At 45.1% G+C, this 12,520-nt stretch overlaps 1 protein-coding gene across 8 annotated transcripts in view; it reads left to right on the plus strand.

Annotated features, from left to right (window-relative positions):
* The window catches only part of PPP2R2B (protein phosphatase 2 regulatory subunit Bbeta), a 459,837-nt gene that overhangs the window by 381,115 nt on the left and 66,202 nt on the right, over positions 1 to 12,520 (plus strand). The window lies entirely within an intron of this gene.

Here is a 12,520-nt window from a genome sequence, read left to right on the forward strand (position 1 = left end):
AGAGGATTTCTCCCCCTCTACTCCTCCCCCAACTCACGTGGGAGTTGGCGGGCAGACATGCTCTCTCTCTTAAAAAAGGAGAGAAAGAGGAGAGGGAGAGACCAGATGGCCCTGGAGAGACAGAGAGAAAAGCAAAACATAGTTCCCAGGTCCCTGACAACATGCCACATCTCCAGTCCTCATATATGCCATCTCCAGTCCTGACAAGCCCCAAGCTTTTCCTGTCCTACAGTAATCCTCTTGATGGTGTAGTAGAGGAGTCTTTCTAAAAAGTAAGTTTGTGGTGGTTTCTGTTTCTTGACGTCCAAACCGTCTGGACTCCATGATTTCCTGCCCCTCAACACCCCTGCCTGCCACTTTCTTCTCTTTCTCCATTCCTCTTTCGGAGTCTTGCCATTTCTTTTCTCTTGAGGTCCTAGGTGCTGCTGCTTTTCTCAAATGCACTCTTCTCTCTCTGGCCCCATTCCTTCACCTCTGTTCTTGGCCTCTCCCTGCTCTCTCTCCTTGGAACTAGCAAAACTTCTCCTCCTGAGCTCTCTCTTCCCTCACCCACTTCATATAACAGTTCATTTTCCAGGATTATTACATTTCAAAGTCGGCCCTGCTGTTGGGGAATGGAAGATCTCAGGTACCTCCCACTCTGCAGCCAAACTACAGGACACGATGCTGTGTTCTCCAAATTCTGAACTCATTCACCCATCTTCTTCATTATACAGAAAAATCTGGTTATCCAGAGTCCATAATTCATAATTTCATACACTCACACACATACCATTTCTCCACCCCCTGTATTTCACTTTTAAAAGAAAGGGGTAAATCCTGGAGGAGGGGCATGAGGGAGAACTTAGGAAACCATACTCAAGTTAAAAAGCTCAAGTAGTATAGAAGACCTTTGACTAGACATTCATTTATTTGAAAAAAAAAAAAAAAAAGACCTGGGAATTTTAATTGAACACATGGTATGGACTATGAGGGAGGTAAATCAGTTTTAAACTATAGGGAAAAACACACATGTGGTGTGAAGAATATAGGTCCGTCTATGGTCAGAACTGGTGAATGTGTTCCGTAAAGCAAAGCTTCAGCAGAGGTGAAGCAACCCTTAGCATTGGCAGGGTATGAAGATTGGGGTCTTGGTATAATTTATTTAATGAGGCATAAGATGGGTTAAGAGCTGGTCTCAAGTGTTGCAAGTGCTTTTGTATGGAGGAAGGGGCTTGGCTGGCTCTTTGATGACCTAGAGAACTAATAGGTAGACCGTGCAAGAAAGTAGATCTGAGCTCATAGGAATGAGGAAGTTGTGCTCATTAGAGCTGCTTTTTTCCCCAGAAAGAATCTTCCCAGGAAGAGTCTGGTGCAGACTGAAAAATCCTAAGAATCCTGCCTTGGCAAGACATTAGACATTGGGATTTTGCTGCTCTTTCTTTTATGCTCCAAAATTAACTCATGGTTACAGCAGCAAGTGAAATAATACTAAACTGTGGACCCACATCTCAGTGCAATTCCTGTTACTAGTTTGGTGTGTGTCTTTTCATACCTTTCTCTTTGCTTACACAAGCACATATTAACATCAGTAGATGGATAGGATTGGGTTTTGTTTTTACAAAGTTGAGACCTATACACATTACTCCACTAAGTAATAGAAGCATCTCTTCAGGTCAATCCTTCCTTGAAGTAATGACAGATATTTTCAAGTATGGGTGTACTATCAGTTGTTAAATCGTCCTCTTATTGATAGACATTTGGGTTGTTCGTAGATTTTGCCACAGTGCAGTTATAACCAACAGTGCTGCAGTAAGTGTGCACAAACATGTATTATCCCAAGCTACTGTTCTATTTTTGTAGAGTAGTATCCATTAAAGTAGGATTTGTTTACACATGAAAAGATGTGTACATTATTTTGTTTTAATACCTACTTCCAGGTCACCTTCTGGAATTTTCTTGCCGTTCATAATCCAACCAGCAAGTGCCCAATTGCTCCTGTCGTTACTGGGATAGGGTATTATTAGTCATTGTAATTTTTACCCATCCAAGTAGGGCTACTATAGATGAGGGAATATAATGTAATTGTTAAGGGTAAGGATGCTCTTGCTAGAATACAGAAGTACCTGTCTCAGCTCTAGCACATGCTACCTGTGTGACTTTAAGCAAGACACATAACTGCTTCGTGTCTCTTATCCTCCTTTGTAAAGAGATATGAATACCTACCTCATAAAATTGTTATGTGTTTTGATGAATTAATAGTGATAAACACTTAGAACAGTGAGTGGCATATAGTAAAATTTTTGTAAGTAAAAATTAAAGATTAATAAGATTAAAGATTCACAAACTTAATTTGCATCTCCTTGATGACTAGTAAAGTTGGCATATTTCTATGTATTTCCTGGTCGTTTGGTTTTCACTTTCTCTCAATTTTCTCTTCATATCCTGTGCCCATATTTTTAATGAGTTGTCTTTTCACCAGTTTTTAGGAACTTTTTGTATATTTTGAATGCTGTCATTTTTGTCTTCCATAAATGATTTCCTTCCTAATTGTTTATGTAAAACATCAGAGTGTCTCTTTAAAGTTAACATAAGAACCTCAGTCAGTACAGAACTATAAAAATAATTTAAAACTCGGGGCACCTTGGTGGGTCAGTTGGTTGAGCGTCTGCCTTCAGCCCAGATCATGACCCCAGGGTCCTGGGATTGAGTCCCACATCAGGCTCTCTGCTCAGTGCTTCTCCCTTACCCTCCCCCCACTTCTCATGATCTCGCTCTCTTTCTCTCTCTCACTCTCAAATAAATAAAATCTTTAAGATAATAATAATAATTTTAAACTCATATAATCTCCTACCACTAAAGGTAACCATTGTTACAAGTTTGTTGTATGGAAACCCTTCCATCTAACCCCTCAGATTCATTGGCTGCTCTCAGCCTTGGCTCTAGATATTAGTCAGTTAGGGGGCTCTTGAAGTATCATTACTTGGGTTCCACCTCACAGGCATTCTGACTTAACTGACCAGTGGTCAGGCCCAGGCATCTGTTTTTAATAAGAAGTCTCATTCGATTCTGATATGCAGCCAGGAATGGGAACCAGGGGATGCAGTTCTGAAAGGAGATTCATAATCGTTCCTAAATCATGGTGTCATTCGTAATCACTACCGCCATCTGTTGGCGGGAGGCAGAACTGACATCATTTAGCTATTTGTATAGCTTTGTGCATATCTCTTGAAAGGCCATGTTTCCAAGTTCTTTGTACACCTCCACGTCTTTTCAGTGTCATCACTTCTCAGATGCGACTTCCAACTCTACGATTCTTGAAGTAAATACCAGATTTGTATTTATCTTTTTGGTTCTGTATATTCTGCAATAACAAATGACAGAAAGTGGTCTGATGCTCCTGAGGTGGTGTCTGTCTTCGGTCATCAAAGACTCAGTGATATTTATGCTAATCACTGATAGGAGAAAGTGTGTGGATAGATTTTAGAAATACTCCTATCAACAGCGGCTGAAAACCAAGACAAAAACAGTTTTGTGATTAACCGAACTAATCAGAAATTACACCCGTTTCCCATCCCATCTCCTTCTCCACCTATAAGTGTTAATTGAAATTTTCCCCTACTGAGATATTTTAAGATGTCTCCTTTTTTTCCTGCAGAATTACACAATGTGAAACATCAAGGGAAATAACAGGAAAGGCAGTGAACAGGGAAACATGCTTTGAGAAATAGCAATGTTGGCAGAAAATGGAAGTGTCTGTGAGAAAAAAAAATAAGATAAAACTGGCAGAATTACAGGCTGCTGCAAGGACTGGTAATTAGATAGCGAGTTTATCTTCTGAGGGAAAGATATTTTTCCTGTCTTTTCCATAGAGAGGGCAAAAAAAGTCAAAGACACTAAAAGCATGAAATTGTTGATCTGTCATAAAAACTATCTTTGATGCATTGGGTTTTAAAATATATATATTAATTCCTCGGGCAGTTTTTATGGGTTGTATGTCTTTCTTATAGCTGGTAACAGAGGATAAGTCTTAAAGTACATAAAGTACATAAAAGTGTGTGTGTGTGTGTGTGTGTATTATATACATGTGTATATGTATATGAGTATTTATGTCTATATGAGTGTGTGTGTACATATATCTATACTTTTTTAATTCCAAACGTCTCTGTGAACAGAAACTCTTTGCTACATATTGTACAAGTTAATACTGGGTTTCTTTTTTCTATCCTAGATTTAGACGTTGTGTCTGATGGGTTTCTTTAGGAGCTGGGTTTTTCAACCTCACAATGGTTGATTTGGGGGCCAGATAGTGATTTGTGGCTGGGGGCTGTCCTGTACCTCACAGAACATTTAGCCTTGTCCTTGGCCTCCGCCCACTCGATGCCAGGAGCATACACCCAGCCGTGACAACCAAAACTATCTCCACTCTTGTCCAACAGAAAAATTGGCCACTGATTAGAGGATGCTAGAGTCCTGCTCTGGAGAGGTGAATTTTTACTACCCAATTTACTACCCAATTCCCCAATCTACCAAATTCCCCAATCTAAATTAGAGCCCCTATTTTTTTTTTTTTAATGAAACATTATTTTGTTTCCTCTCTTGAAACCCTGTACGTCTCCTATCACGGCAGTGACAGTTGACAGGATTATCTACCTCGAGACCTTAATGTCTTTCTTCTCTATTCTACTTTAAGTGCCGCAAATAATCTGTTTTGTTCACTCTCTACACGTACCACCGAGAGCAGTGATTGGCACTTCATAAATGTTTGTCAAATGAAAGAATATAATTCTCAGATATTTAAGAAACGGAAGCACAAAAGCCTGACTTGGTCCAAAGGGGTTTTTCCTCTAAGGCTTATTTCAATCTACATGACAAAGCTAGTAAAAGAAATCAGGGACATATTGAGGCTGTTGAAGGGTGTGATCAGGGAAATCTAAAAATTATATTATTTGGATAGGATTCCCCGGGGGTTTTGGCGGGCTGGTCTTGAGTGGCAGTTTCATTCTGGAAACAGCTCTGGTCTGTCGCCGTAAACCGGAGCCAACCTATCACTCTTGCTTTCTGAACTCCATCCACCACTGGTCCATGGAGGAAACAAGTTTTTTGACCAGGGCGAGGCTTAATGTTTCATTAATTCTCAGAAAGAACATGCCCCAGGACCAGGAAAGATGTGCCTGTGGAAAATAAACCTCGGTGTAGACAGCACAAGAGACCTTCACGTGATGCTTTTCATGTTTTTAAAAAAATGGAATTAAGATGCATATTTTTTAAAATGAAAAATGACTGGCATTCTTCCCACTGAAAATGGGAAGTAATTGAATTTGTTAGTGGTTTATTTTATTTGACAGTCTTTGTACATACTCGATTTGGTTTGTTACACTGAATTACCCTTTAATAATGGGTACACAGAATGCCAGACTCTGCCCCCCAGGTTGGTTTGATAATTGGATGAACGACCATATTGTTCCAGGGTTTTCATGACAATGTGGACAGAAGCTATTTGGGAAAACTCCTAACCAGAAAAGCCTTCAGCTGTTTTTTTTGTTGTTTTTTGTTTTTTGTTTTTTCTGGTGAAGTTAATTGCTACCCAGTGAACAATCATCCCACTAGCCACTTTTCCTTGGCAATGCCGAGTTCTGTAATCACGACTGAATTCCCTGGGTGGACAGAAAGGACGCCTAAGCCCCAGAGCCAGTAAAAAAAGTCCTGAAGTCTTCCTTTGGCAGTCTCTTGAAATGGACTGTATTTCTACAATTGGTAATCGTAAGAATTCAAATAATAGCGTCCATAGTGGCTGAAGCGAGACTGCCACGTTCAAGGGCAGCTTCACAGCTTGAATGAGCGTTATGACCTCCTGTGCTTCAGCATCCACATCTAGAAAGTGGGAATAATATCAACACCTTCCTCTTAGGGTTATCGTGAAGGTTCAGTAAGAGGGTATACATTAAGTGCCCAACACTGTCCTGCCCAAAGTAGATTTTCCTTAAATGTTTTTTCCTTACTAGATAGTACGCCTCAGGCCCTGTGCTGTTTTCTCAAAAAAGCTACTGGGAGTTGCCAAGTGTAACATCATGCAAGGGACCGTTCATCATGCAAGGGACCGTTCACGTGGCAAAAGGTGAAGAAATTCCCCAAGGCCATGTGGCTGGTAAATGGCTCACCTAGGATTCAAGCCCAGGTCTACTTCCAAAATTCTCTTACACCATACAATGTAGACTTGATGTTCGTGCATCCCCTAGAAGATGTCTGAAAACGTCTCTGCCTTCCTGAACATTTATATGTAGACGACTAAGCATTTTCCATCGTAATGGTAAATAATTACAGAAGATGAGTTCAGGAGTATTTTGAACATAGGCAGTTTAAAATAAAACCATTATATCACCTTTTTCATGCATCTACTGGAATTTAAATACCACCTTAACTGGATACTCACCAATGTCCATTGAAAGCATATGGGAGCAAGTTCTTTAAAAGTCAGAACTTTATATTGCTTTTGTTCTTGAAACATGTATTTTCGCTTCCCCCAAATAAATGCTAAAAGCCTTTTTTGATTGTTTCTGCAACAAAAATAGGTACCCCCCCGAATATATGAAATTCTCTTGTAGATGTAATTGTTTCTAAAATTATTAATAGAATACAGCTGACCTGAACAACATAAACACATCATTCTGACAAATAATAATTAAACATAAGAAGTAAAACTTTATTAGAAATTCATACTATATTGAGCTGGAGCTGGTGACATTTGTGGAGCATAGATTAAAGGCACCATCCACTTACCTCTCCCAGAAGTGTTTATACCTTGGCTAGTGCGCCACAGTAGGATTGGAGATGGGTGAATGCATGTCTTCTCTGTTTTTCTTTTGCAAAGAGAGATAGGCTGTGGGTATCTCCTGAGATGATTTGCTTTCAGCAAGGAAAATATGTGGAAGTTAGATAAGGGGAAATGGTTGCCTTTTTTTTTTTTTCTTTTTTGGTAGAGTGGGGGAGGGCAATAGGATAAGAGTGAGAGAGAATCCCAAGCAGTATCCACACCCAGTGTGAGCACAAACTCTCAACCCTCAGATCAGACTTTGACCTGAGCCAAAAATCAAGAGACAGGCACTTAACTGACTGAGCCGCCCAGTCGCCCCAAAATGGTCACCTTGAAAACTGTTCCATATAGTTGTTGGGAAGCCATCACATACTCCTGTTTAAGGATGGCTGCTCTGCCACAAAGCTATATGGTTTGGGAACAAGGATACTTACAGGAGGACCCAGTGGCTCGCCCATTTTCAGGCTGACCTACTCGGTCTTCCTTGACACTGAAGAAGTCTGGCTTTATCCTAAACTCACAGTAATTGTCATTGGAGAGCGTGAAGGATTTCCTTGAAGAAAGCCCAGAGAGACGCTTGGTGGCAAACTTGAAGTGAGGCTTGCATCCATGACTTCCTAGGTTCTCCACCTGCCTAACCATTTATTGCTTCTGGATGGAAGAGTAAAATCACCCCAGATTCTCCACCCAGCCTTACACCTGTGGTCCCAAGCACCAGGGTCACGGTTTCCTTGCACCAAGGAGGAGGTAGGCAGCTCTCCTCTCTTTCTTTTCCATGTTGAACAGCCACGGTTTCGGCTTCCCCAAAGGGCTTGTCAGGAGCAATGAGAAAGGGAAGGCGGTTGTGTTTTATCTGCCTCCAGAAAGAATCCTAAGGACCCTCTGTGTGCTAACTGCCTGGCATGTGATAATGTTTATTGAAGGTTCTGTCTGGGCCCAGTATGTGGTCATGATATTGCTCTATGTCCTCCCTGAGTGCGGATACGGAGCACATAACCCATGACTGTCCTTTGGCCTATCAGTCCCAATATGAAATGTTGGTATCTCAGTATCTCCACTATTGGGAGAGTAGTGGGGAGCATGGGTTGAACAACGAGAAGGAGATATGGAACAAGCATGGAGGGAAACTGATAGCAGTTTTCTCAAAAGGCCCCATAATGCCAATTATGTCATGTGTACTTAACAACCAAGGGTGTTCAAATGCATGCCTGCTGGTCTCCAACATATTCGACCCGAGCTTACCGACCAGCTGAAATCCATTCACATCCTTCCACACCTGACACTCTCTCTCTCTCTCTCTCTCTCTCTCTCTCTCTTCCTTCCCCACGGCTCCATCTTCTTTCTGTTCTGTAGCTCCTCTCGGGCCATCTCTGCTCTCTGAGCCTTGCCTTGAGTCTGTCAGCTTGCTGGGGCTCCGGAGGTTGCCATGGTAAACACAGCTGTTGTTTTTTCTCTGTAAAGAGTCGGTGCTCAAAGGCACGGGGGTCCTCACCTCTAGCCTCTTCCTGCTGTGCGTTTTCACAGATGTCGTTTCAAGTGGGGGCCGCAGGGGCTGCAGGATTCTGCACAGCTTCCCCTGTGTGTCTCTGAAGGGGGGCTTCGTGACCCGCCGACGCCCGCCTCAGTGCCATGGAAGATTGTGAAGAATCGCCCGCATGGTCGCCAAATAAGCCCAATGACAGCAACATTCATTTTGTTAGTAAATGGGTTCTGGGGACTGAAAGATGATCTTGTATGTTCCAAGAGGAGGGACAGGAAAGATAATGAGAAAGGAGCCGAGGTAGGAAGAGTAAAGGCCAGGTGGGGAGAGACGGAAGGAGTGGTGAGAGAGGGAGAGCGAGCAAGGAGTTTCTGAGCAGGAAGGCGAGTGTGTCGGACGGCTCCCCGAGTCTCCTTCAGCCTTCCAGTCACGTCTGTGATGCAGCACAGACTACTGACCCCACGTCTGCTGCCATTGCTCCCTTACAGACTCCTCTCCAGCCACAAAGATCCCTTGCTGTTCCTCCGGTACTGTAACCTCAAGTGCCAACGTCACACTTCCCCCCCCTTCCCTCACGGGCTCCAACTTTCACACCTGCTCTTCCCTCTGCTGGGAATGCTCCCTCCCGCACTGCATTCTGGTCTTCCCTCAAAATCCACTCCCCATCCACACCCACCCCCTTCCCCAGTTCAGGCACTCTTCATGTCTCATATAGAGGGGGGACTTGAGCCCATCGTTAAGTCACAGCCACCGCCCCCCCCCCGAAACACGTGGAGTCACACAGTGGTGTACATGTTCTTCATTTTCCATTTTCTCCTGTCTGAGCTTCTGCATGGGTTGTCCCCTCTGAGTACAGCATACCCCCTCCCTTCTCCACCCCCCATTCTGCCTGATGGAGTCCTGCAAAGCCCTTTGCACCCTGCCCGGTTTCATAACCCTCTCCCTCTGAGGTCTCCCTTGACCTCCCCAGGTGGACACAGAGCCCATTTGGCCAACATGGCCTGGGCGGTGCCTGGTGGCCTCCATCACAGCACAGATCTTCTGCCCTGAAATGTCTCTTTACTTGTTTCAGTCCCACACACCCCACTGTGCTCTTCCAAGGCCCAGAATCGAAATTGACCGACGGCTTAGACTCCCGGAGTCAAGCATGCCAGCCATGCCAACCAGCTGTGTGACTTGCCAGAAATTCCTTAACCTTTCTGGCCTCAGTTGCCTCCTCTGTGCAACAGGGATCGTAATATCTACCAAGCTAAATCATAGAGTACTCATGAGAATGCAGTGATGAGTTGCTGAAATGTTTAAAACCTGCTAAGCAGTCAGCTGGGTGAGGAGACAGTGAGGACGTGTGAAATCCGAGGTGGAGGGCGTGGACGGCCTCTCTCAGGGGGTGTTATTGAACAAAGACCTCAGCGATGAGGAGGAGGCAGCCATGTGGTTCTTTGGGCTCTTTGCACCGCCCTAATATTACAGGTGAGAGCTCTGTCAGCTTTCAGCAAGTTACACTCGGAGACTGATCTCTCGGGACGTGGCACCCTCTCCAGCTCATCTTCTAATACAATGCTGGCTGTCTTGCCAAGCGGGCTGACGTGCTCCTCCGTCGGAACTAGGCTCGGGGCGATGAGGGGAAATGGAATGCAAGTGCAGGAGGAGGAGGCACCGGAGGGAGGGTTTGAAGGGCATCCCGCAGCCCTCTGGGGCTGGGGATGCTCTTCTCATTTCGAGCACAAGGCAGCCTGGTCTCAGCTGATTTGAGCGTCACCCACCATGGCCAGCATGCCTCGGAAAAGAGACTTTGACCTACAAGCTAAAGGTCTTGGCTTGTCCAGTTTTTGTCCTGACACTTGGCAGAAAGGGGGCTCTGGTCCTATGAAAACAGTTTGGGCACATGGTTTGGGGGCAGATGAAGCTCTGGGATGGGAGGGAGAAACCCAGACTGTGCTAGCAGCCCCTCTCTGGGTGACTGGACAAGGCACTTCACCTCAGCAGGTCCTGATTCCCTCACCTGCACGTGGTAGGTACTGCCTGGGCCAGTTGTTTTCACACTTGCCTTATTCACAGAAATACTTATTTAAGCAAGATATGATTGGGAATCCCAACGGACTGTCAAGAGTGATGAAGGAGGTAAAACCTAGACAGCCAGGGCTCTCATTAAATTCCCATCCCCACACACGTGTGCACACACATGCATGCACACACACAGGATGGTCCTTGGGAAAGGCTCTAAGCACCCTTCCAAGATTCATTGTTCCATGAGTCACTGTCACGTCACCATAGCACAGAGTCCTTCCAGAGTATTAGGCTGAACCATACACAGTTATGGAGATTTGATGATTTTTGACCTGCAAAAATGACAATTTCTTATTTCCCTTTAGCAGTTTCGTCTGCAGTAGTGTGCTCACTTGGGAACCACACTGCCTTGGTTCAGCCCCTCGGCTTACTGTCCATGTGACATTGGACGGGATACTTTAGTTCCCTGAACCTTCCCTAGGAAATGAGTGAACAGAAGAATCTTCCCCGGGGCCTCTGCCCCGAGAAGGCAGAGGGTTGAATGAAGCAGAGCCCTGGACTTGGGGCAGGGGTGGGGTTGGGGGTGCTCTAACACAGTGTCTGGCACAGGACACGGAAGCCCTACATGAATGTCATACAGAGAAAGCCCTGACGAGTGCCGGTGGGTCCGACTCAGAGCGCAGTGCCTGGCTCCTCTCCCTGTCTGGCCCAGAAGGTACTAGGTAGCCAGAGCAGTTGGCAAGCACGGTCCCAATGGGGCTTCCTGATGGGCTTGCCATCCGGCTTGAACCAGACCTCTTCCTTCCTGTGAGGGGCATCATCAGGCAGTGGCCAGGCCTCGCCCCGGGCATGGGAATGGTGCCAGACTAGCTTGAATGATATTCTTCCCTCTGCCTTATCTGGGGGAAGCATCAGAGGCTCCCTCCCCAGACACCTCCGCAGAGCCTTCCCCATTAAGTGGTACATCATGGAATATGTCAGCCTGAATTAGCAGGCAGCCCCGTCACGTTAAGCTGATGCTCTGGGCTGGCAGTTCCCACTTTGTAATGCCTCTTGATCCCGGCTGTCACGCTCCCTCCCTGTCACCACAGCCACGGGAAGCCTCTGCAGACAATGTGCTGTAATGAAAGAGGCTGAGCGGAGGACGGGAGGAGGAGCTACAGGAAGTCCTTGCAGATTCCATTTCTTCTGTGGCCCTGGGGAGCCCACTTTGAGCTCTGCTACATCTGGGGGTGGGGGGCGGGCAGAAGAAGCACAGGTAGCCCTCCAAAGCACCAGGTGGGGAGCTCCTTTATGACACACTACAAAAGCGTGGCATGTGTTTTTGAAAGCACACAGAGTCATCCCCCCCCCCCATTCAAATACCAGGAACACCTACAACATCATATTGAGGTTGCTAGAGGCAGCTTAACTGTAAACCTCGTGGACTACCACTACAGTTACTACTATCAGTAACGCTGTCAGTTCCACAAATACTAGTGCTGTGTATGCATGTCACATCTGGACCATTCATCACTTTCTGTCACGTATGATACATGAGTGTGGTGGGAGACGGTGGAAGGAACACCAGCTCTGCAGTCAAGTAGGCTCTCGTATTAAATTCTGAAAATGCCTCAGAGCCCCCACAGCCTCCTCTAGCTGGGCAGCCCTGGGCCAGTGACTTCAACTCTCCAAACCTGAGCTTTCTCCTTGTAATAGTACTCCCACGAGTACCTATTTCACAGAGCTGGTGAAAGGATTCCCAGGAAAGATGTATGAAGAATGATTGACACAGAGGACTAAATGCCCAATAACTATTTGCGAGGAGAGTTCCCAAGAGCAGAGACACTTTTTTAAATCCATTACAAAGTCTTGACTTGGATGCACCCTTGACTGGTGTTGATAGTGTATCCTCTTCCTTTCCAACTTTTTACTTCATTTGTCCTCTAACTTGTACTTCACCGCACATCAGGAATGATCGCATCAAAAGTTTGATCATACCACAGTCATTGAAAGTCTTTTCATTTCTGCTCATTTCTCTAAAGATAATAGCAAAAATCTTTTGGAGGTGGGGGGCTTGCCTGTGACCTCTCCTGTTACTTCATCTCTTACCAAGGTTCCCATCACTCCCTCTATCTCACCCACATTGACCTATCAGCCCTTCATTCCTGTCCTACCCCCACCACAGGACCTTTGCATGGGCTATTTTCTCCAGCTGGAACATTCTTCTCTCCCCTCCTGGGCTAGTAAACATCTTCTCA

This window comes from Mustela nivalis (assembly GCF_964662115.1).
Source record: "Mustela nivalis genome assembly, chromosome: 3".
Classification (NCBI taxonomy): Eukaryota; Metazoa; Chordata; class Mammalia; order Carnivora; family Mustelidae; genus Mustela; species Mustela nivalis.